General features: G+C 46.5%; 1 protein-coding gene and 2 pseudogenes across 3 annotated transcripts in view; all 3 read left to right on the forward strand.

The window, feature by feature from the left end:
• The window catches only part of RASGEF1C (RasGEF domain family member 1C), a 123,048-nt gene that overhangs the window by 40,172 nt on the left and 59,838 nt on the right, over nt 1–23,038 (forward strand). Inside the window, exon 1 of one of the 3 annotated variants that reach the window (XM_086407855.1) lies at nt 20,624–20,756. The exons of the other annotated variants lie outside the window; for them this stretch is intronic. The gene's annotated coding sequence lies outside the window, so the exon portion shown is untranslated. Of the gene's footprint in view, nt 1–20,623; nt 20,757–23,038 lie in introns of those variants that run through there. 3 annotated transcript variants of the gene reach the window in all.
• LOC147367965 (large ribosomal subunit protein eL21 pseudogene) lies at nt 15,071–15,792 on the forward strand (annotated as a pseudogene).
• Nucleotides 17,439–22,323, forward strand: LOC147367966 (zinc finger CCHC domain-containing protein 9 pseudogene; annotated as a pseudogene).

The raw sequence follows: 23,038 nt of genomic DNA on the forward strand, positions 1-23,038 counted from the left end.
ATGTTTTAATTCCTTTATTATTTTTTCTTTCATCCATAAGTTATTTAGAAGTGTATTATTTAGCTTTCAAATTTTGGGGATTTTCCAGATACCTTTGTTAATTATATCTAATTCCTTTGTGGCCAAAGAACACATTTTCTGTAACTTAAGTCCCTTTAAATTTAGTAAGAATTGTTTTGTGGCCTAGAATATAGTCTGTCTTGTTGCATATACATTTGAAGTGAATGTGTATTCTGCTATTCTTGTATGAAGTTTTCTATAAACATCAGTCAGTTTGTTGCTTAGTAATGTTGTTCAAATGTTCAATATTCTTCCTGACTTTTTATCTACTTATTCTGTCTATTCTTGAGTAGGGATGTTAAAATCTCAACTACAATTGTAGATTTGCCTGTTCTCACAGTTCTATCTTGCTTCATATGTTTTGAAACTCTGATATTTAGATAGCACATGTGTAGGATGATTATGTCCTCTTAATAAATTGACCCTTTTGTCATTGGAAATGCCCCTCTTTATCATTCTGAGAACAATGTAGACATACCAACTTTCTTTTTTTCATCTTTTTACCTTACCACTATTTGTGTCTGTATACTTAAATAGAGAGTTCTTTGTTGGTTCCAGCTTTCTTATCCAATCTGAAAGTCTCTGCCTTTTCATTGGGTTCTTTAGACCATTTATATTTAATGTGGTTGTTAATATTATTAGATTGAAATTGATCACCTTTCTATTTAATTTTCATTTATTTCATATGTTTCTTATCATTTATCTTCTTTTTCAGACTTATTTTGGGCTAATTGGGTATTTTTTATTGATTCCATTTCATCTGCTTTGTTGACATATTAGCTATTAATATATCCCTGTTATTTTAGACCTTCATTTAGGTATAATAATATACATTGTATTAGTTTTTTTATTGTTGCCTAAATATATAAACTCCAGTGCTCTTGCCTGGAAAATCCCATGGACGGAGGAGCCTGGAGGGCTGCAGTCCATGGGGTCGCTGAGGGTTGGACACGACTGAGCGACTTCACTTTCACTTTTCACTTTCATGCATTGGAGAAGGAAATGGCAACCCACTTCGGTGTTCTTGCCTGGAGAATCCCAGGGACGGGGGAGCCTGGTGGGCTGCCATCTATGGGGTTGCACAGAGTCGGACACGACTGAAGTGACTTAGCAAAGATATAAACATCTGAATGCAGAGTTCCAAAGAATAGCAAGAAGAGATAAGAAAGCCTTCTTCAGTGATCAGTACAAAGAAATAGAGGAAAACAATAGAATGGGAAAGACTAGGGATCTCTTCAAGAAAATCAGAGATACCAAAGGAATATTTCATGCAAAGATGAGCTCGATAAAGGACAGAAATGGTATGGACCTAACAGAAGCAGAAGATATTAAGAAGAGATGGCAAGAATACACAGAAGAACTGTACAAAAAAGATCTTCACGACCCAGATAATCACAATGGTGTGATCACTCACCTAGAGCCAGACATCCTGGAATGTGAAATCAAGTGGGCCTTAGAAAACATCACTACGAACAAAACTAGTGGAGGTGATGGAATTCCAGTTGAGCTATTCCAAATCCTGAAAGATGATGCTGTGAAAGTGCTGCACTCAATATGCCAGCAAATTTGGAAAACTCAGCAGTGGCCACAAGACTGGAAAAGGTCAGTTTTCATTCCAATCCCAAAGAAAGGCAATGCCAAAGAATGCTCAAACTACCGCACAATTGCACTCATCTCACATGCTAGTAAAGTAATGCTCAAAATTCTCCAAGCCAGGCTTCAGCAATATGTGAACCATGAACTTCCTGATGTTCAAGCTGGTTTTAGAAAAGGCAGAGGAACCAGAGATCAAATTGCCAACATCCATTGGATCATGGAAAAAGCAAGAGAGTTCCAGAAAAACATCTATTTCTGCTTTATTGACTATGCCAAAGCCTTTGACTGTGAGGATCACAATAAACTGTGGAAAATACTGAAAGAGATGGGAATACCAGACCACCTGATCTGCCTTTTGAGAAACCTGTATGCAGGTCAGGAAGCAACAGTTAGAACTGGACATGGAACAACAGACTGGTTCCAAATAGGAAAAGGAGTTCGTCAAGGCTGTATATTGTCACCCTGCTTATTTACCTTATATGCAGACTACATCATGAGAAACGCTGGACTGGAAGAAACACAAGTTGGAATCAAGATTGCTGGAAGAAATATCAATAACCTCAGATATGCAGATGACACCACCCTTATGGCAGAAAGTGAAGAGGAACTCAAAAGCCTCTTGATGAAAGTGAAAGTGGAGAGTGAAAAAGTTGGCTTAAAGCTCAACATTCAGAAAACGAAGATCATGGCATCTGGTCCCACAACTTCATGGGAAATAGATGGGGAAACAGTGGAAACAGTGTCAGACTTTATTTTTCTGGGCTCCAAAATCACTGCAGATGGTGACTGCAGCCATGAAATTAAAAGACGCTTACTCCTTGGAAGGAAAGTTATGACCAACCTAGATAGCATATTCAAAAGCAGAGACATTACTTTGCCAACAAAGGTCCGTCTAGTCAAGGCTATGGTTTTTCCTGTGGTCATGTATGGATGTGAGAGTTGGACTGTGAAGAAGGCTGAGTGCCGAAGAATTGATGCTTTTGAACTGTGGTGTTGGAGAAGACCCTTGAGAGTCCCTTGGACTGCAAGGAGATCCAACCAGTCCATTTTGAAGGAGATCAGTCCTGGGATTTCTTTGGAAGGAATGATGCTAAAGCTGAAACTCCAGTACTTTGGCCACGTCATGTGAAGAGTTGACTCATTGGAAAAGACTCTGATGCTGGGAGGGATTGGGGGTAGGAGGAGAAGGGGACGACAGAGGATGAGATGGCTGGATGGCATCACTGACTCGTTGAACGTGAGTCTGAGTGAACTCCGGGAGTTGGTGATGGACAGGGAGACCTGGCGTGCTGCAATTCGTGGGGTTGCAAAGAGTCGGACACGACTGAGTGACTGATCTGATCTGATCTGAAAGCATTAAAACAATTTTGGAAACATAAATCCCTCATGGCTCAGAAAGTAAAGCGTCTGTCTGCAATGCAGGAGACCTGGGTTCGATCCCTGGGTTGGGAAGATCCCCTGGAGAAGGAAATGGCAGCCCACTCCAGTCTTCTTGCCTGGAAAATCCCATGGACCGCGGAGCCTGGTAGGTTACCGTCCATGGGGTCACAAAGAGTCGGACACGACTGAGCGACTTCACTTTCACTTTCACTTAAAGCATTAAAACAATTTTGGAAACATTAAGCAATATACATTTGTTATTTTAGAGTTTCCATGAGTCACATTCCAGGGAGAGCTTAACTGGGTCCTCTCCTCAGAATCTCATAGACCTGTGTTTGGAATTTCATCTGAGGCTTAGGATCCCCTTCCAAGCTCATGTAAATGGTGTCAGATTTTATTTCCTGGCAGCAGTAGTACTCATAGTGGCTTACTTTCTCAAGGACATCAAGAAGAGGTTGTGGTGGGACTCTCAGACCTCTAGACCTTCTTTTTAAAGAGCTTGTCTGATTAGGTCATGCTCACCCAGGATGAAAAGGCAGAAAGATAGGACACTGAAACATGAACTCCCCAGGTTGGTAGATCCCCAACATGCTACAGGAGATCAGTGGAGAAATAACTCCAGAAAGAATGAAGAGATGGACCCAAAGCAAAAACAACACCCAGCTGTGGATGTGACTGGTGATGGAAGCAAAGTCCAGTGCTGTAAAGAGCAATATTGTGTGGGAACATGAAATGTTAGGTCCATGAATCAAGGCAAATTGGAAGTGGTCAAGCAGGAGATGGCAAGAGTGAATGTTGACAATTTAGGAAATCAACGAACTAAAATGGACTGGAATGAGTGAATTTAACTCAGATGACCATTATATCTACTACTGTGGACAAGAATTCCTTAGAAGAAATGGAGTAACCATCATAGTCACCAAAAGAGTCCAAAATGTAGTACTTGGATACAATCTCAAAAATGACAGAATGATCTCTGTTCGTTTCCAAGGCAAACCCAATATCACAGTAATTCAAGTCTATGCCCCAATCAGTAATGCTGAAGAAGCTGAACAGTTCTATGAAGACCTACAAGACCTTCTAGAACTAACACCCAAAAAGATGTCTTTTTCATTACAGGGGACTGGAATGCAAAAGTAGGAAGTCAAGAGATACCTGGAGTAACAGGCAAATTTGGCCCTGGAGTACAAAATGAAGCAGGCCAAAGGCTAACAAAGTTTTGCCAAGAGAACCCATGGTCATAACAAACACCCTCTTCCAACAACACAAGAGAAGACTCTACACATAAACATCACCAGATGGTCAATACCAAAATCAGATTGATTATATTCTTTGCAGCGGAAGATGGAGAAGCTCTATACAGTCAGCAAAAACAAGGCTGGGAGCTGACTGTGGCTCAGATCATGAACTCTTTATTGCTAAATTCAGACTGAATTTGAAGAATGAATTGAAGAAAGTAGGGAAATTGACTGAAATTGAAGAAAGTAGGGAAAAACCACTGAGCCATTCAGCTATGACCTAAATCAAATCCCTTATGATTATGGAGTGGAAGTAAAAAATAGATTCAAGGGATTAGATCTGATAGGCAGAATGCCTGAAGAACTATGGACAGAGGTTCATGACATTGTATAGGAGACAGTGATCAAGACCATCCCCAAGAAAAACAAATGCAACAAGGCAAAATAGTTGTCCGAGAAGGCCTTACAAATAGCTGAGAAAAGAAGAGAAGCTAAAGGCAAAGGAGAAAAGGAAATATATACCCATTTGAATGCAGAGTTCAAAAGAATAGCATTTTGATATTTGGCAAAACTAATACAATTATGTAAAGTTTAAAAATAAAATAAAATTAGAAAAAAAAAAAAAGAATAGCAAGGAGAGATAAGAAAGTGGCCAATGCAAAGAAATAGAGGAAAATAGAATGGGAAAGACTAGAGTTCTCTTCAAGGAAATTAGAGATACCAAGGGAACATTTCATGCAAAGATGGGCACAACAAAGGACAGAAATTGTATGGACCTAACAGAAGCAGAAGATATTAGGAAGAGGTGGCAAGAGTACATAGAAGAACTATACAAAAAAGATATTCATGACCCAGATAACCAAGATGGTGTGATCACTCACCTAGAGCCAGATGTCCTGGAATGCAAAGTCAAGTGGGCCTTAGGAAGCATCACTACGAACAAAGCTAGTGGAGATGATGGAATTCCAGTTGAGCTATTTCAAATCCTGAAAGATGATGCTGTGAAAGTGCTGCACTCAATATGCCAGCAAATTTGGAAAACTCAGCAGTGGCCACAGGACTGGAAAAGGTCAGTTTTCATTTCAATCCCAAAGAAAGGCAATGCCAAAGAATGTTCAAACTACCACACAATTGCACTCATCTCACACGCTAGCAGAGTAATGCTCAAAATTCTCCAAGCCAGACTTCAACAATATGTGAACCATGAACTTCCAGATGTTCATGCTGGATTTGGAAAAGGCAGAGCAACCAGGGATTAAATTGCCAACATCCATTGGATCATCGAAAAAGCAAGAGTCCCAGAAAAACATCTAATTCTGCTTTATTGACTATGTAAAATCTTTTGACCCTGTGGGTCACAACAAACTGGAAAATTCTTCAAGAGATGAGAATGCCAGACCTACCTTATCTACCTCTCGATAAATCTGTGTGCAGGTCAAGAAGCAACAGTTAGAACTGGACGTGGAACAACAGACTGGTTCCAAATTGGGAATGGAGTAGGTCCAGGCTTATATTGTCACCCTGATTATTTACCTTATATGCAGAGTACATTATGAGAAATGCCAGGCTGGATGAAGCACAAGCTGGAATCAAGATTTCCAGGAGAAACATCAATAACTTCAGATATGCAGATGATACCACCCTTATGGCAGAAAGTGAAGAACTTAAGAGCCTCTTGATGAAAGAGGAGAGTGAAAAAGTTGGCTTAAAGCTCAACATTCAGAAAACTAAGATCATGGCATCCGGTCCCATCACTTCATAGAAAATAGATGGAGAAACAATGGAAATAATGACAGACTTTATTTTCTTGGGCTCCAGAATCATTGCAGATGGTGACTGCAGCCATGAAATTAAAAGACGCTTACTCCTTGGAAGAAAAGTTATGACCAACCTAGACATCATGTTAAAAAGCAGAGACATTACTTTGCCAACATTTGTCCATCTAGTCAAATCTATGGTTTTTCCAGTAGTCATGTATGAATGTGAGAATTGGACTAAAAAGCTGAGCACTGAAGGTGCTTTTGCATCTGATGCTTTTGAAGTGATGCTTTTGAACTCTGGTGTTGGAGAAGACTCTTGAGAGTCCCTTGGACTTCAAGGAGATCCAACCAGTCCATCCAAAAGGAGATCAGTCCTGGGTCTTCATTAGAAGGACTGATGCTGAAGCTGAAACTCCAGTACTTTGGCCACCTGATGCGAAGAGCTGACTCATTGGAAATGACTCTGATGCTGGGAAAGATTGAAGGTGGGAGGAGAAGGGGATGACAGAGGATGAGATGGTTGGATGGTATCACGGACTTAATGGACATGAGTCTGAGTAAACTCCAGGAGTTGGTGATGGACAGGGAGGCCTGGCGTGCTGCAGTCTGTGGGTTTGCAAAGACTTGGACCTGACTGAGTGACTGAACTGAACCCAGCTGATTAAGGCGCTTGATTACATTTGCAAAATTCCCCTCACCTTTGCCATATAACTTAACCTGGTCATAGGAGTACCATTGATGATATTCATGGGTCTCACCCACGCTCAAGGAGAGGGGATTACACAAGGCATGTACACCAGAGGCTGGGAATCTGGGGGGCCATTTTAGAATTCTTCCTGCCACAATGTTAGTTTAGCACTGTCTACCTTCAAGTAATACTATACTACTTCACACATAGTATGAGTACGCGATGCCAGGATCTTCCCTTGTCTCTCAACCTTTGTGCTTGTATTTGTTGCTTAGAGTTGTGTAACAAAGTACCAGAAGCTGGGTTGGCTTAAAACAGAAGAAATTTATTCTCTCAAAGGGTAGAAGTCCAAAATCAAGGTATTAACAGGACCATGCTTTCTCTGCAACCAACAGAAAAATCCTTCCTTGCCTCTTCCTAGCTTCTGGTGGTTTGCCAGACATCTTTGACAGTTCCTTGGCTTACAGCTTCATTGTCTCATGATTTCCTCTCAAGTGTGTCTGTGTCTTCAGATGGCCATCTTCTTTTAAGGACATAAGTCATATTAGGTTAGTGGCCCACCTTACTCTAGAATGGCCTCATCTTTTTTTTTTTTTTTTAAACTTTACAAAATTGTATTAGTTTTGCCAAATATCAAAATGAATCTGCCACAGGTATACATGTGTTCCCCATCCTGAACCCTCCTCCCTCCTACCTCCCCACACTCTCCCTCTGGGTCGTCCCAGTGCACTAGCCCCAAGCCTCCAGTATCGTGCATCGAACCTGGACTGGCAACTCGTTTCATACATGATATTATACATGTTTCAATGTCATTCTCCCAAATCTTCCCACCCTCTCCCTCTCCCACAGAGTCCATAAGACTGTTCTATACATCAGTGTCTCTTTTGCTGTCTCGTATGCAGGGTTATTGTTACCATCTTTCTAAATTCCATATATATGCATTAGTATACTGTATTGGTGTTTTTCTTTCTGGCTTACTTCACTCTGTATAATAGGCTCCAGTTTCATCCACCTCATTAGAACTGATTCAAAAGTATTCTTTTTAATGGCTGAGTAATACTCCATTGTGTATATGTACCACAGCTTTCTTATCCATTCATCTGCTGATGGACATCTAGGTTGCTTCCATGTCCTGGCTATTATAAACAGTGCTGCGATGAACATTGGGGTACACGTGTCTCTTTCCCTTCTGGTTTTCTCAGTGTATATGCCCAGCATTATCAGAGAAATGCAAATCAAAACCACTATGAGGTACCATTTCACACCAGTCAGAATGGCTGCGATCCAAAAGTCTACAAGTAATAAATGCTGGAGAGGGTGTGTAGAAAAGGGAACCCTCTTACACTGTTGGTGGGAATGCAAACTAGTACAGCCACTATGGAGAACAGTGTGGAGATTACTTAAAAAACTGGAAATAGAACTGCCTTATGATCTAGAATGGCCTCATCTTAACTAATTAAATCTACAGTGACCCTATTTTCAAACAATGTTACATTCAGTGATACTAGGGGCTAGAAATTCAATATATCTTTTGGGGGACACGTTACAATACTATTGTCATACATTGTGTTTCCCCATATTTACAAACCCCACATACATTATTTTTGCTTTGCGCAGCCAATTACATTTTAGAGATATTTAAATAAAAAGAAAAACTGTCTATATTTATCCATGTAGTTCATGTTCTTGCTTCTTTTATGTAGGTCTGGGGTGGGATTGAGGCTGAACAAGCTTGACACATCCCTAGACCGTGGCCTCTTGACCACCAGTGATGAGGGGCAGAGTAGCCCCAAGCTGGGTATGCAGCCCACCATGGCTGCACAGGTAGGGCACATGGGGCCCCTCCTCATCTCCTCTCTTTGCATTTAGTAGTATCCCCCTGGGCACAGCAAAGCACAACACATCAGGCTTTGTCTTAACAGTGATGGTTTTCTACCTCTTGATCCCTCTTCATTTTTCTTTCCAGTTGATATTAAGGGTTAATGAGTGGGAAGGAGCCCAAGCCAGACTTTGGGGAGCTGGAAACAGGCTCTTTCTCCACCTGGGTGCTGGTTGCACAGGTGTCTTCACTGTGGGAGGACTCACCTAGCTGCACACTTCAAATGTGTGTGCATTGTAGGATATATGCTGTACTTCATTAAAAACTTAAAACACAGACTAGTAACAATAACTAAGACTGGAAGAGAAGTTGAGGGCCCCAGGGGTCCTGCTCACAGGAGTGGACTTTCTGGTCCCCTGGGCAGGAGCTGGGTCCTGGGCTGCTTGTTAGTGGCCAACATGTGGTAGGGGCTTAGCCCCCTCAGGGTGTAGGCCGGGACCTAGGACACAGAGGTGATGAAAGGACTCCACAAACTAAAATGTTGTACACATGCCGGTCTGAACCCCCAGATGGCAGTTTGCATTCCAACTATTTTGAGTCTTGGAATGCTTCTCAAAGAGCAGTGGTGGGAGCACTGGTTTCAGAAAAGAGGTGATGGAGCAGCTGTCGGGTGTCTGAAGACAGTGGCTGGGCCATCCCATACATTGGTTTCTGCTTTGACAAATGACTTGGAATCAGTCACCCCTGCTTGTCATTCAACTCAAATGTGCGCCACATTCTGTGTGTTATGACCTCCTCAGATCAATGAGGGCCTGGAGAGAGAGGAATTGGCTGCCTTCCGCAAAGCTGTAGGTTCCAGTAAGCTGCCTCCTCCTGGCACAGCTGGTGTCATGCTCCTCCTCCATCACCTGTCTGCTCTCCGTTTGTCTTTCTTTTTTCCCAAAATGAAAAAACCCTTTGATGCTTCTTTGTAAAAGTAATACAAGCCATTGAAGCAGAAAGTATCAGAAATGCAGAAAGCAGTAAAGGAAAAACCAAAGCCACTCCTTAGCCTATTAAGGACAAGATGATCCCTCTGGTCATTGAATGTGGTGGGCTTTTTCTCTGGGCTTCCCTGATGGCTGAGTTGATAAAGAATCCACCTGCAATACAGGAGATCTGAGTTTGATCCCTGGGTTCGGAAGATCCCCTGGAGAAGGGAACTGCTACCTACTTCAGTATTCTGGCCTCGAAAATTCCATGGACTGTGTAGTCCATGGGGTCGCAAAGAGTTGGACACGACTGAGTGACTTTCACTTTCTTTTTTTCCCTCTGGGTGTGTGAAGGTACATTTTTCTTATGCAAAGCTTCACTCATTCTAAGCATAGCCTGAATTATAACTGGCTTTTCTCACTCCTCAGCTGCAGATGTGCTCACCATCTCCTGTGCTCCTCCTACCACTGCATGGCATTCTGTTGAAGAGAGGGACGACCCTTTGCTTAGCCAGTGCCTGTGGCCAGGGGCTCAGCACGCTTCGCAATGTGGTGAATGTCCTTGTTCTTGGCAGGCACTGTCAATGGTTGCCCTCTCCCTGGACAGGGTCTCAGAGCAGTTGTTATGGTCAAAGGTGTACATCCATGCCAGCTTCCACCTTCATGCCACCCATCTGTTGCTCTGGAGCTCGTCCTCCAAACCTTGGTGCGTCACACAGAGGGTCGCCGTGCCCTCATGCTCTCCCCCTCCGTCCATATGGCTGGCCCAGTAATCAGCCTTGTCTTCCTCCACTCCTCTACTCTGGGCTTCCCCCACTCTCACATCTTCCTGCAGTTTCCCTCATGTCAGTCAAGTCCCCCGGATGGCCAAGTGCCAGCCTGAGTAGCCATGCCCTTGCCGTCTACACATCAGCATGGCCTGTGGGCATCACCTTCCCCATCTGCCCAGGATGCAGCCACTCTCTCCACCCCCTGATTCCAGCTCATCCTACAGTCATGACTCTCCCTTTGTCCATTCTTCACCCAGCAGAGACCTACCAGGGCCATCCCACAACACTTGACCAAACCTATCACTTGCTCATCCCATGCCCCACAGTGAGGGTGCTCCTCACCTTGCTCTCGCCACAGTGGCCTTGCTCTTCTTGGCTTGTTCCCTTCTCTGGGCCTTGACACCTGCTGCCTCCCTACACAGCCCTTCCCCAACTCCCAGGATGTCCCTCCCATGTCTGATCCTTCCTTCCATTGAATTTCAGAGCAGATGTCACCTTGGCACGTCGGCCTGTGAGCTGGGCTCCTCAGATCCATTTTGTAGAAGAGAATGTGAGAGGGAAAGAGACCTCCCCAGGGACTCACAGCTAAGGACCAAATGCATGTCTGCCCTGGCCAGCCTATGTGTTCCCACAGCCCATAGCTGATGGGGTGTAGCCCACCCCCTGCTGCTGATGGTATACTCCAAAACCATGTCTATCTCCAGAGCCTCAGGTCTTAGGATTCTTTCCATTGCATGTGCAGAATCTCAGCTCAAGCAGACGCAGGTGAAGCACAAAAGAAGGATGTCTTTGCATCTGTAAATAGAAAGTCTAGGGGTGTACCTATGGCTAATTCATGTTGATGTTTGGTGGAAACCAACACAATATTGTAAAGCAATTATCCTTCAATTAAAAATAAATTTTTTTAAACTAAAAAGAAAAGTCTAGGGGTGGACATCAGACATAGCTAGATCTGGGACATGGTCTCTGGCTCTCTGCTGGTTCACTCTACTTTCTCCACTTGGGCTTCTTTTACAAGAAGGCCCTTGGCAGCCTTAAATTTACCCCCTGTCCTTCCTTTTCCCAAGCAGAAGGCAGAGTCTCTGCTCCAACAATTCAAATTCCTGTCCCAAGAATTGTCTGGTGGCCCACCCCAGTGAAGTGCCTACTCATGGATCTATTCCTAAGTCTGGGGGTGGCATGCCCTGAGTGGTTGTGCCCAAATCACACACCCATCCCAAAGCACTGTAGGGAAAGCTAGTTCCTACCCCAAGTAGCCACTGGGGCCACATGCCCTTGATACCACAGGCAAGAAAGGACAGAATGGTCTCTGTTGCCATAAGGAGGAATAGATGCTGAGTAGGCAGAAGCCACAGAGGCCCGTGACCTTGGGCCGCTGCAGCAGAGCCAGGTCTTGGTGTGGACAAGAAGTAATCTAGGTGCTTCATCTCACTTTCCAAAATGCCCTAGCCTCACTTAGTCCTGGAACCACTGTGGCCTGGCCAGAGGGACTTTGCAGACCCTCACCTGAGGGCCCTTGCTGGGGCTGCTGGGACTGAGAGGAGGCTAGAAATGGAGCCAGTTAGCAGGCTGCTTCCTTAGAGAAACTGTTCTCTATGGAAACTCCCGTTGTTCTGTGGCCGTTGTTAAGTAGCTCCCATTGTTCTGTGGCCTTTAGGCTAGCATCCCCCTCCCTGCCCCTCTGCCAGCCACTCCTTTCTCTCGCTGAGTCTCACCCCCACATCTCAGTCACCCACATGCTGTCAAAGTTGTCATCCCTGGAAGCCCCCGTTCTGTGTAGCCCCCACCTCCAGGACCAGAGAGGGCCAGGAGGGTGCTCAGATGGGCCTGGCCTGGACAGCTACCATTGCCAAAGCACTGATGTTTTCGGAGTGTCTTTGTGGCGGAGTCTTTCTGAAGTGTTAGTCCCAGAAGTGCCTGTCCCCTGAGCAGCAGGGCCCATCTGCACAAGCGGTGATTCCTCCCAGCCTTATCCTGGCGAGTCTTGGAGGTGTGACATGGGGTGCCTGGGCTGGCCTGGCAGCCCGCACAAAGCCTGGACTTTGTTGTCCTGATGACACGACTGATAGCCAGCCGCCTGGGCCAAGATGAAAGTAGCACTCAGCATGGCTGGACGGCCCTCCGTGGACTGGAGCCCACGTGGAACGTGTACCTAGGCGAGGGCATGGCCTGCGTGGCCTCTGCCTCAGGGGCCACCTGCTGCTGGAGGTTGTGCCCAGCTGAGGTCCCTGTGGGTCTCGGGCATGTCAAGGAAGCAGCTTGGTTCACCTAAGAGACTCCGAGACTGGAGGACCTATAATCCACCTCAGCGCCAGCTGTTGTCTTCAGGGGCCAGCAATGCCGAGGACTAACTGCAATACATTTATTCACTCTTGAGTCACTCCAGCAATGCTGAGCACTGACCGCCATAACATTATTCACTCTTCAGTCACTGACACGTGTCAGCATGTTTATTTGAACACATTTTAAAAAGCACATGGCCAGCACATTAGACCCATGAGTTCATAGATACTATCATTAAGAATGATACTAATTTTAAAATGTGAATTGATATGAAAAACATGACTAAGTGAATAGCTGTGCAGAGAGTTGTCAGGCCTGGAAATATGAAAATGATCCTGGAATGTGTCATTCAAAAAACACTGGAGTGAAGGGTTTCATGTCCTGAAGGCCCTGAGCCTGGTTCTTGGAGGGATGCAGGGGGCTGCACAGAGCAGGTGTGCAGAGGACAGGTGTGCACAGGGGAGCCTCACCCTTGTCACCATTCTGATACCTGGCATATAGGTGTCCCCAGCCCTGTGAAGACTTCTCCTGGTGGCTGCCCTCACTTCTTCACACTCCGCCTTGGCGATTCCTTGCACTGATACATGTGACCCAGGGCCCAGAGTGGAGGAGGTGGCATGAGCTGGGTTCTGGGTCACACACTATGTCCTGGCCTGGCTCCCCCAGCTCCCCACACTGCAGTGCACAAGTCACTCAACCAGGGTTGCCTCAAATGAAACAGGGAGGATAAGAGCAGCAGCAAGGTTGGACGCAGAGATTTGAGGGAAGAGGTAACCGTATCTGGGCTGTGAGTTTGTTTGGCACAAGGCAGCTGATTCACACCAGTGTCTTCCTGTCCACAAGTGAGGTGGTGCACTGTATGCACTTTATTAGGAAGCTCTGAGGTGGGTGGGCCTTGCCCAAGGGCTCTTGGATGGGTGACAGTTGGAGGGTCCCCACCTCTGGGACCCCTCTAGGTGGAGGATTTGGCTGCTTGGGCATCAGAACCACCTGGGCTGTCCACAAGCTGGCGTGAGATCTCGGCATCTGCATTTTCCAGGAATGCAGCTCCAATTGACAACCAGCCTTCCCCAGATGCTGAGGGCAGGGACAGATGTTCAGTGCTCACACCTGATCAGGATGACCCTACCCTCAGGGTGTGGTGTTGAAGAAGACTCTTGAGAGTCCCTTGGACTGCAGGGAGATCCAACCAGTCCATCCTAAAGGGAATCAGTCCTGAATATTCATTGTAAGGACTGATGCTGAAGCTGAAGCTCCAATACTTTGGCCACGTGATGCAAAGAACTGACTCATTTGAAAAGACCCTGATGCTGGGAAAGATTAAAGGCAGGAGGAGAAGGGGATGACAGAGGATGAGATGGTTGGATGGCATCACTAGCTCAATGGACATGAGTTTGAGCAAGCTCTGGGAGTTGGTGATGGACAGGGAAGCCTGGTGTACTGTGGTCCACGGGGTCTCAAAGAGTTGGACACAACTGAGCAATTGAACTGAACTGAACTGAACCCCCAATGTGAGAGGTTTCAGCTTTAGAGGCAGAGGCTCACTGGCTTTTGCAAAGGTGGCCATGCCCAAGTGATGTCTTCACACAGGACTCAAGTTCTAACACCACTGCCTCCCTGACTGTCTTTTAGGACAGTGGCTGGGGAGGCCCTGCTCTGCATGGACGCCCAGCGCTGGCCATGTGCACTGGGCCAGCCTCTACTGCCTGTGACCTCAGTAGCCCCCGCATCCGGCCTGGGCCTTTCCTTACACAAGCTGCCTGGGTCTCTGCATGGAGAACCTCTCAAGTCAGAATCCATCATGGCTGTGGGCTACCCCAGACCATTTCAGAAGTCAATAAAAGCCCAATATTAGTTTGAATCCATGGAAGGGGTGGGGGCTATCTTGTCCCCCACCCAGTCAAACTAGGTGACCTAACACAGGTTAGGTCCTCTCTCTGAGCCTCAGTTTCCCCTTCTGTGACAACCATAAAACCCCTTCTATGTCCCCCTGCAGGTGACAATCAAACTGCTTTTCAGCAATCCTAGAGGGAACAAGATTCACAGTCGCATTTGTGCACATGCTACATGGTGCTGGCTGTGGATGAGGGCCCCACAAGTCCAGAGGCTGTGGCACAGGCCAGGACTGACCCAGAATGCCCAGTGGAGCCGCCGGTTTGGGCCTCAGATACACTCACACATCCTCCCAGCTTCTCTGACAAGAGCCTTTTCTCTGTCTACTCACGACTCCTGAGAGAAGCCAGAGAAAAACAGTATGTTTCTTTGTTTTATTATAACAAGGATGACTTCATCTTCCCTCATCTTCCCAGAAAAGACAACAACGAATTTGTTAAAGTTCAGCTGTGAGAACTTCCTCTTATAGCAGGAATGAGGGGTATTTAAAAGCAGCTTCTTGCTTCCTGGAGCTATTTGCAGCTGAGTGGCCCTGCTTGCTGTTGCCTGGGCCCTCCTGCTCCAGTGCTGCCATCCATCTGCAGGGGGAGGGGGCTGCAGCGCGTTCACCTGCCCAGTGCTCTGGGACCATCCCATGGGTTTTAATTACTTCCTTCAGATTTCCAAATTCAGGGAGAAGTGAAATTATTTCTCTGTCCATTAAGATCTTTCCTGCCTTTCGGCTGGAACCACCATCTTCCAGTAATTTGCCAAAATGAGCAACACTAAGAGGAAGAGGAGGGACACGTGCTGAATGACCTCTGGACCTTTTAGAAAACATGGGGTTGTTCCTTTGGCCACATACATGTGCATCTACCAGAAGGGTGATATTGTGGCTATCAAGGCAATCGGTACTGTTCAAGAAGGAATGCCCCACAAATGTTGCCATGGCAAAAGTGGATGAGTCTGCAGTGTTACCCAGCATGCTGTTGGCATCATTGTAAGCAAACAAGTTAAGGGCAAGATTCTTGCCAAGAGAATTAATGTGCGTATTGAGCATATTAAGGACTCTAACAGCCAAGATAGCTTCCTGAAATGTGTGAAGGAAAATGATCAGAAAAAGAAGGAAGTCAAAGAAAAAGGGCCTTGGGTTCAGCTGAAGCACCAGCCTGCTCCACCCAAAGAAGCACACTGCTTGAGGACGAATGGGAAGGAGCCTGAACTCCTGGGGCTGATTCCTACGAATCCATGGCATGTGGGTATAAAAATAAAGACCTAGACCATATGAATGTTTCTCTTAATTGAGTAGAGGTGTTGTGTCCCTTCCCCAAGGAAATGCTTAACACATTTTAATTGTGTCCAAATTCAGTGGGTGGTGCGTTTTTAAATTTAGTGTTTTTTCTTCCTAAAAGATGTAAGATAGCTTGGTGTTCAAGCTAATAAACTACTGTATCTATCTATCTATCTATCTTTCCAGACCCCTGACAGATGTCTCTAGCTAGGAGCAAATGTCCTAGGGAGCGATGTCTGTGTGACCCCCAGGGAGGTGCAGCCAGTGCAAGGGTCTGGTCTCTGGTCTCTTAGAACACCGGGTCCCCTGAGGCACCCGAACGCCAGTGACCACAGAGGGCTTAATCAGGCCAGCCAGATGATGGGGACAGCAAGCTGGTGGCCTCCCTGAGTAGAGGGACAAGTGCCAGGAAGGAATGGAGGCTTGATGTGGCTGGCTCTTCTGAGCTCTTAAGTAAAGGCAGAAATGCTGATTCTCATGAAAACCCTTGTGTAAATAAGGTCAGCAGATCCACCATTTACAGGGGCGGGACACCTGGACCCCTGCTTGTCAACCTCTTGATTTACCTGGAGTGACCATTGTGGATGCACTTGGCAACTGCCCGCCTGGATCCATATGAGGGACAGAAGTGAACTGCGCCCTCCCTGGCCATGAATGAGTAGGTGAGAGAGCCACACAGGGACCACAGGCCTTGCCCAGGGACAAATTGCTCAGAGGACTGTGTGAACGGCATGGGATCCCAGAAAGGGAGCTGTGGCCATTAGCAGGGCCGAGGGGATTGAGTCAGGCTCCCTGGAGGAGAGGACAGCAGGTTGAACTTCAGCCTCTGCCATCCAGGAAGAGAGTACAGCAGTGCAGAGGCCTGGAGGCAGGGAGGGTCCAGAGAGGCGGAACGGAATGTTGGTGGGCAGGTGGGAGGGCCATAGGGCAAGAGGCCACACAAGTGGGGAGGAGATCCAGGTGGGCTCCAGCTCCCGGGAGGTGGGGGGAGCCTGGTAGGGATTCTGGAGAAGGGAGAATGTGGACCCAGTTCTTTTCAGGCTGGGGCAGGAAGTCCCTGGCTGAGCTTGATGGGAGGGTCTGAGGGGAGTCAGTGGGCAGCAGCGCCTGTGAGTTTTGCACACCCTAGACTGTTCTAACTGCTGGGGATCCCTACACCTCCATGCCCCCACTTCCTCAACCACCTCGTGATTCCTGGGCCCTGATCAAGACAGCTTAAGGTGCACTTGGCTAGCTCAGAGAGGCCTGAGCTCAGAGAAAGGCCGGATAACCCAAGTGGCAGTGTAAGGCTAGGCAGCCGGGGCAGTTCCTGCCTGAAGGAGGCATAGAAGCAAGCCGGTGCAACCTCCTGGCCAGGAGCCTGAGTGCCTCTCATCACAGAGTGGGCAGCACCATGCCAACAGAGCAGTGACTCTACTTCTGACCCCAGTAGATCCACCAAGGGGGGCTATTATGAGCCCACTTTATAGATGTGGGAACTGAGGCTCATACAGGTGAGGAGGCTGTTCCACTACCAGGCAGTGAGGAAGACCCCCTCCCTGCTCCATGTAGCCCACGGAGCTCATCACCAAGCCTCCCAGGCTTGCCTCCCCAGATACTGAAACAAATCCCAGAAGCCACAGGGATAAAAAATAAAGCTTTTATTTTTGCCGACTGTTTGCTGTCTTGGAAAACGCCTGAGAGGCGTTTGTGAAGAGGTGTGGGTGACTCATGCAGAACGTGGAGATGCGATTAGCTATTTTTGCCTCAGACTCCAAAGACAGATGGGCAGCATCCCTGAGGGTATGCAGGCAGTGGGGGCTGACCCTCAGCAGGGAGGCAGGGCAGTGGTTGCCATGCACACTGGCCTAGGCAGTCCCAATGTTGTCAGCTTTGATGAAAGCAAATCCGTCAGCCCAGAAGGCTGGCTCGGGGTTTGCTGGGGTGTTGTCATCGCCAGGGTTATGTTGGGTTCCAAGGCCACAGGAGGTGGGGACCGTGGTCCTTGTTGATGTCCCCTTCCTTCCAGTCTACAGTGTCTGCATGTGAGGTTCCTCCTGCCCTGCCGCCTCCAGGTGAGCAGGCACCAGGCCTGGGACCTCATAAATGCTCACACCTTCCAGATTCACCTGAGGCCTGCCTTCAGGGCTCAGCTGTGGAAGCTGAAAGTCCCAGGCTCTGTCATCACATTCGAGACTCAGGCCTGATAATGAGGAAGCCACAAACTTAAACTGAGAGTGGTTTCCTCCTCTGTTGCCGATGGGGTCCTCCCTCCCTAAGGAGGTTCTGGCAGTGGGGATCCCACTCCTGGGCTGGAGGGGGGCCCCAGGATGCCTGGAATGGGGAGCCATGGCCTGGGTCTCACCATGTGGCCCCTGAACCTGGAACCGGGGCCGTGGCTTCCAACTTGGTCTGTCTCCAACTCTCTGGGGCTCAGATAGCTCAGATGGTAAAAAAATCTGCCTGCAATGTGGGAGACCTGGGTTTCATCCCTGGGTTGGGAAGATGCCCTGGAGGAGGGCCTGGCAACCCACTCTAGTATTCTTGCCTGGAGAATCCCATGGACAGAGGAGCCTGGTGGGCTACGGTCCTTGGGGTCACAGAGAGTTGGACACAGCTGAGCAACTAAGTACCAATTCTCTGGGACTCAAGGGCCCTGATTTGGAACGGCTCTATAGTGCTTACAAGAGCCCCTGCCCTCCAGGCTCTAACTGGGCAGGGCCCACAAAAGGGTCGTCCCAACCCCACCCACTCACTAGAGAGAGACACACACCTCACAACCTGCGGTGAGGAGGGGCCGAGAGCAGGGGGCCACCTCAGGGCTGCTTCCACAGCTCCCACCACACTCGGGACTCAGGCCTGATGAGAAGGAGAACAAGAGAGGGACGTGAGCGGCTGCCAGTGCAGCCCTTGGCTGAAGCACAGACAGTGGCTCGGCTGAGGCCTGGGACCAGGAGAGCCATCAGGAGGCTCAGCAGGAGAAAAACCTGGGCACGGCTGACTCTGGTCGATCACAGGAGGGTGGGGAGCCTCCCCGGATGGTTGCTCCCACAGATCCCAGGCGGGGCCCAGGCCAGGACAGGCAGGGCTGTGCCTCTCAGCTGGCTGGCGGGGGTTGGGAGAAGACTCAGCTGAAGAACAGCTAGCGCTTTCATTCCTGTGTCCTCGATTCACACATCTCAGTGACAAATGTGTTTTTCACACAGTCTTGAAATTCATTGTCTGTGGTAAATAAGACCCTTGTTTCCCCTCACAGAACGAGCCACTCTACTCCCTGGCAGCTGTCGCCTGGCAGGCCAGCCCCACGGGGCAGTACGGTCACCACTGGTAGCCTTGGCCACTGGCCAGGCACCCCTGAGCACTTTCTCTGCCCTCCTCTGTCTGCTGATGCACCAGTCACCTCCTCGTGGCTGTTGTTTGTTCATTCATTCATTCCTTTATTTAGCCCTTCAGCAAGTGCTAGGTGAGCCCTGTTCCAGATGTCGGTGGTACAGCCTTGAGTAGGGCTGGCAAAGCCATACCCTCAAGAACTCATGGTCACATGGGGAGAACAGGGGCCAAGCAAGTAAATAAGATACAACTTCATGCCACAGGAATATGAAATGAGGAGGAAATGGCAACCAACTCCAGTATTCTTCCCTGAAAAATACAAAAGACAGAGGAGCCTGGTGGGCTACAGTCCATGGGATCTCAAAGAGTCGGACACGAGTGAATGACTAAGCACAGAACCAGTGTGGAGAATGACTGGGCAGTGAATACCATGTGAACCTGTGGTCAGAGAAGGCTTTGATAGGGGATAAGAGGGAAGCACCCAGGTGAAGACCTGGGGGAAGGGTGTTCCCAGTGAGGAAAGCACAGAGCCCTGAGGTGGGAATAAGTGTAGTGTATGCAAGGAAAGGATTTGGGGCAAGGTTGGAGAGGTGGGCTTGGAACCCAGTTGTTGGGACTTCACAGTCCATGAGAAGAACTTTAGAGGAGGTCCAGCCATTCCATAGGGTGTAATCAGAGATGGTTCTGATCAAGTTCCAGTGCTGCGCTGGGCACGGTCACTCACAACCTCTCCATGCTTATGTGGGCTTATCATCTGCACTGTGTTTGGGGGGAAACTCAGGCTCAGGGCCCACATACCCACCTGCCAACAGCTTCTCCTGTCCCAGCCTACCAGCCCTTCCCAAGTCTGTCTCTATAACCCCAGCTGCTCAGAGGACCCTTTCTTTACTCAGCTCCTCTTGTGGCCACCTCCAAATGCATTGGACCTAGCCCCCTGTCTACTGCATTTCTGAAGGCTTCTTCTAGGAGGCAACACTGCAGCTGATCTTCAAAACGAACAGAAGGGTCTTCTAAAATGGAAGAAACATTGAAAACTTGACTCAGTGGTTAGAGTGTGGATACATATGTGGGGCACAGCAGGCAGGCATTACTGGAGTAGTCTTGCTTACAATTTTTCTAATAAAAACTCGTTTATTAAAATGCAAATATTCTGTAATGAAATTCTACATTTCTATCAGAATCACCATTATCACTTCCCACAACTTGAAAGTTTCCATGTAATGAAAACATGCAATGTTAATGTAATGAAAACAAACATTATTGATTTTTAAAAAGAATAAAACTACAAAAATATAAACACCAACATTTAGGTTGTAGGATCATGTAAGTATACTCCATTCTGTCTCTCCCACTGACTGCAGCTTAAAATCAAACAGGATGCAGGGAGTAGCTACTTTGAAAACTAAGTAATAACAGGCAGATTGGAGAAGAAAATCATAATTTGAAGTACCACCTAATTGTCAGTGAGCTTACCATTTTTCCTCCACTTGTGTTCCCCGTCTAAACTCAGGGCAGCCTGAAAACTAAAAGGGACATCAACAGTGACACAGAGAGCTTCGGGAGACATCTGCTGATTCTGGCTCAAGGAGCAAGTGAGCGGTCTCCTAGAGAGAGCAGGAAACTACATTTAAAAACATCTTTCCTGTGCTTTTATACTCCAGCTCACAAGCAATTCCACAACAGCATTTCATGGACCCTGCAAGAACCTAAAACTCTGAGGTAGGGGAGCCTTTCTCTCTGAACAGATGCATTATTGCCAAACTGAAGGCAGGATGAACATGGCACTTTTCTTTCTCTTTTGTCCTCCCATCGTTTAGCCCTAGATTCAGGCATAGTCATGGGAAGTGCATAGCAGAACTGGGAAAGTTGGGTAAGCAAAGCCCTAGCTTTCTGGCTTGAAGACCAAAAAAGGGAGCCCCAGGAGAGAGGAGGTCAGGAAAGCTACCTCATAAAGTTTTTTATTAACTTCTGGGCTAATGCCCAAGCTGCACAGGTTGGGATCTGACCCTAAAGAGTACATCATAGGTTTTGAACTTCCAGATGTACAAGCTGGATTTAGAAAAGGCAAAGGAGCCAGAGATCAAATTGCCAACATCCATTGGATCATAGAAAAAGCAAGAGAGTTCCAGAAAAACATTAGCTTCACTGACTATGCAAAAGCCTTTGACTATGTAGATCACAACAAACTGTGGAAAGTTCTTAAAGAGATGGGAATATCAGGCCACTTTACCTGCCTCCTAAGGAATCTGTATGCAGGTCAAGAAGCAACAGAACTGGACATGGAGGTGCCACCACCACAGGGGCACGTGTTTCTCTGGCCTGGTAACTCTGCTGCTCTGGAGGATTCTTGTGTGATTGATAAACCTCTGATGAAGCCCTGCCAGATGGGCACGAGTTATTACCACACAGAACAAAAGACTCTTCTCTACAACATTATGGGAGAACATGAAGAAGGGGTCCTTTGAGGGACAAAGCCAAAACCTTCCAAAGAGTAAACAACTTGAAGCCAATAGGCTGTGCCTTAAAAATTATGCATCCCAAGCAAAACACAAAAAGAATAAAAAGAAAAAGGAGTATTTAAATGAAGATGTGAATGGATTAATGGAATATCTAAGGCAAAACTCACAGACGGTTCACATGGTGAGATGATAGCAACAGTCTGGAAGTAAGGGAAAAAATTGTAGTTGCCTTAAAGAAAGACAATTGCTGGGAAGGAAGACGATTAAAAAGACAAGCAGCAAAGAAAAATGCAATATGTTTCCATTGTAGACAGCTGGCCATGGGATTGCAGATTGCCCTGCTGCCCTTGAGAATCAAGAAATGGGCACTGGAATATGTTACTGGTGTGGATCCACAAGTGCAAGGTTAAACTAGACCCAGCTCTTGGTGAACTTCCTTTTGCAAAATGTTTTGTTTGTGGGGAAATGGGACATCTGTCCAGATCTTGTCCTGATAATCCCAAAGGACTCTATGCTGATGGTGGTGGCTGCAGACTATGTGGCTCTGTGGAACATTTGAAGAAAGATTGTCCTAAAATTCAGATCAAATGGTCACAGTTGGTCACTGGGGCAAAAAGAATGAGTGCGGATTATGAAGAAATTTTGGATGTGCCTAAACCACAGAAACCCAAAACAAACATACCTAAAGTTGGTAACTTTTGATGATTAGTACTACTGTTTGTTCAACATTCTGAACTGGGCCTACTTCACAAGTTAGAGCTGGACTGCCCCTTGGAGGCCTGTATTGTATATATCAGTATAATTCAAGTATGGCCAAACCAGTTCCTGAGTTCAGTCCATCAAAGAGCTGGAGAAAATCACTGAAAAAAGTATAAGATGTTTAAAATGGATTTTCTAAAAGAATATATTTTTGACCAATAGAACTTAGGTATACCTAAATGGCTATATACCCAATTATACATCTTTTTTTGTAATCATCTTTTTCTTAAAAACAAAAATATACATTAATATAAACTATCCTTAAACATAGGATAACTGCTTTGCATTTGGAATTGCATTTGTGGCCCTATTATTTTCTTGGTTCAAATTATCAATTTATTATTATGTTAGAACTTTATTTACACTTGCCACAAATGTATTATTTTTAAAATATTAAAAACTCATTTTCTATTAAAAAATGGACATGGAACAATGGACTGGTTCAAAGTCGGGAAAGAGTACATCAAGGCTGTATATTGTCACCCTGGTTATTTAACTTACATACAGAGTACATCATGCAAAATGCCGGGCTGGATGAAGCACAAGCTGGAATCAAGATTGCCATGAGAAATATCAATAACCTCAAATAAGCAGATGATACCACTCTAATGGCAGAAAACAAAGAGGAATTAAAGAGCATCTTGAAGGTGCAAGAGGAGTGAAAAACCTAAAATAGCATTCAAAAAACTAAGATCATGGCATCTGGTCCCATCACTTCATGGCAAATAGATGGGGGAAAAATGGAAACAGTGGCAGGTTTTATTTTGGGGGGCCCCAAAACCA

The sequence above is a fragment of the Bos grunniens genome, chromosome 7, assembly GCF_055505025.1.
Source record: "Bos grunniens cultivar Pamir isolate PY7600 chromosome 7, Bosgru_T2T1.0, whole genome shotgun sequence".
NCBI classification, from domain to species: domain Eukaryota; kingdom Metazoa; phylum Chordata; class Mammalia; order Artiodactyla; family Bovidae; genus Bos; species Bos grunniens.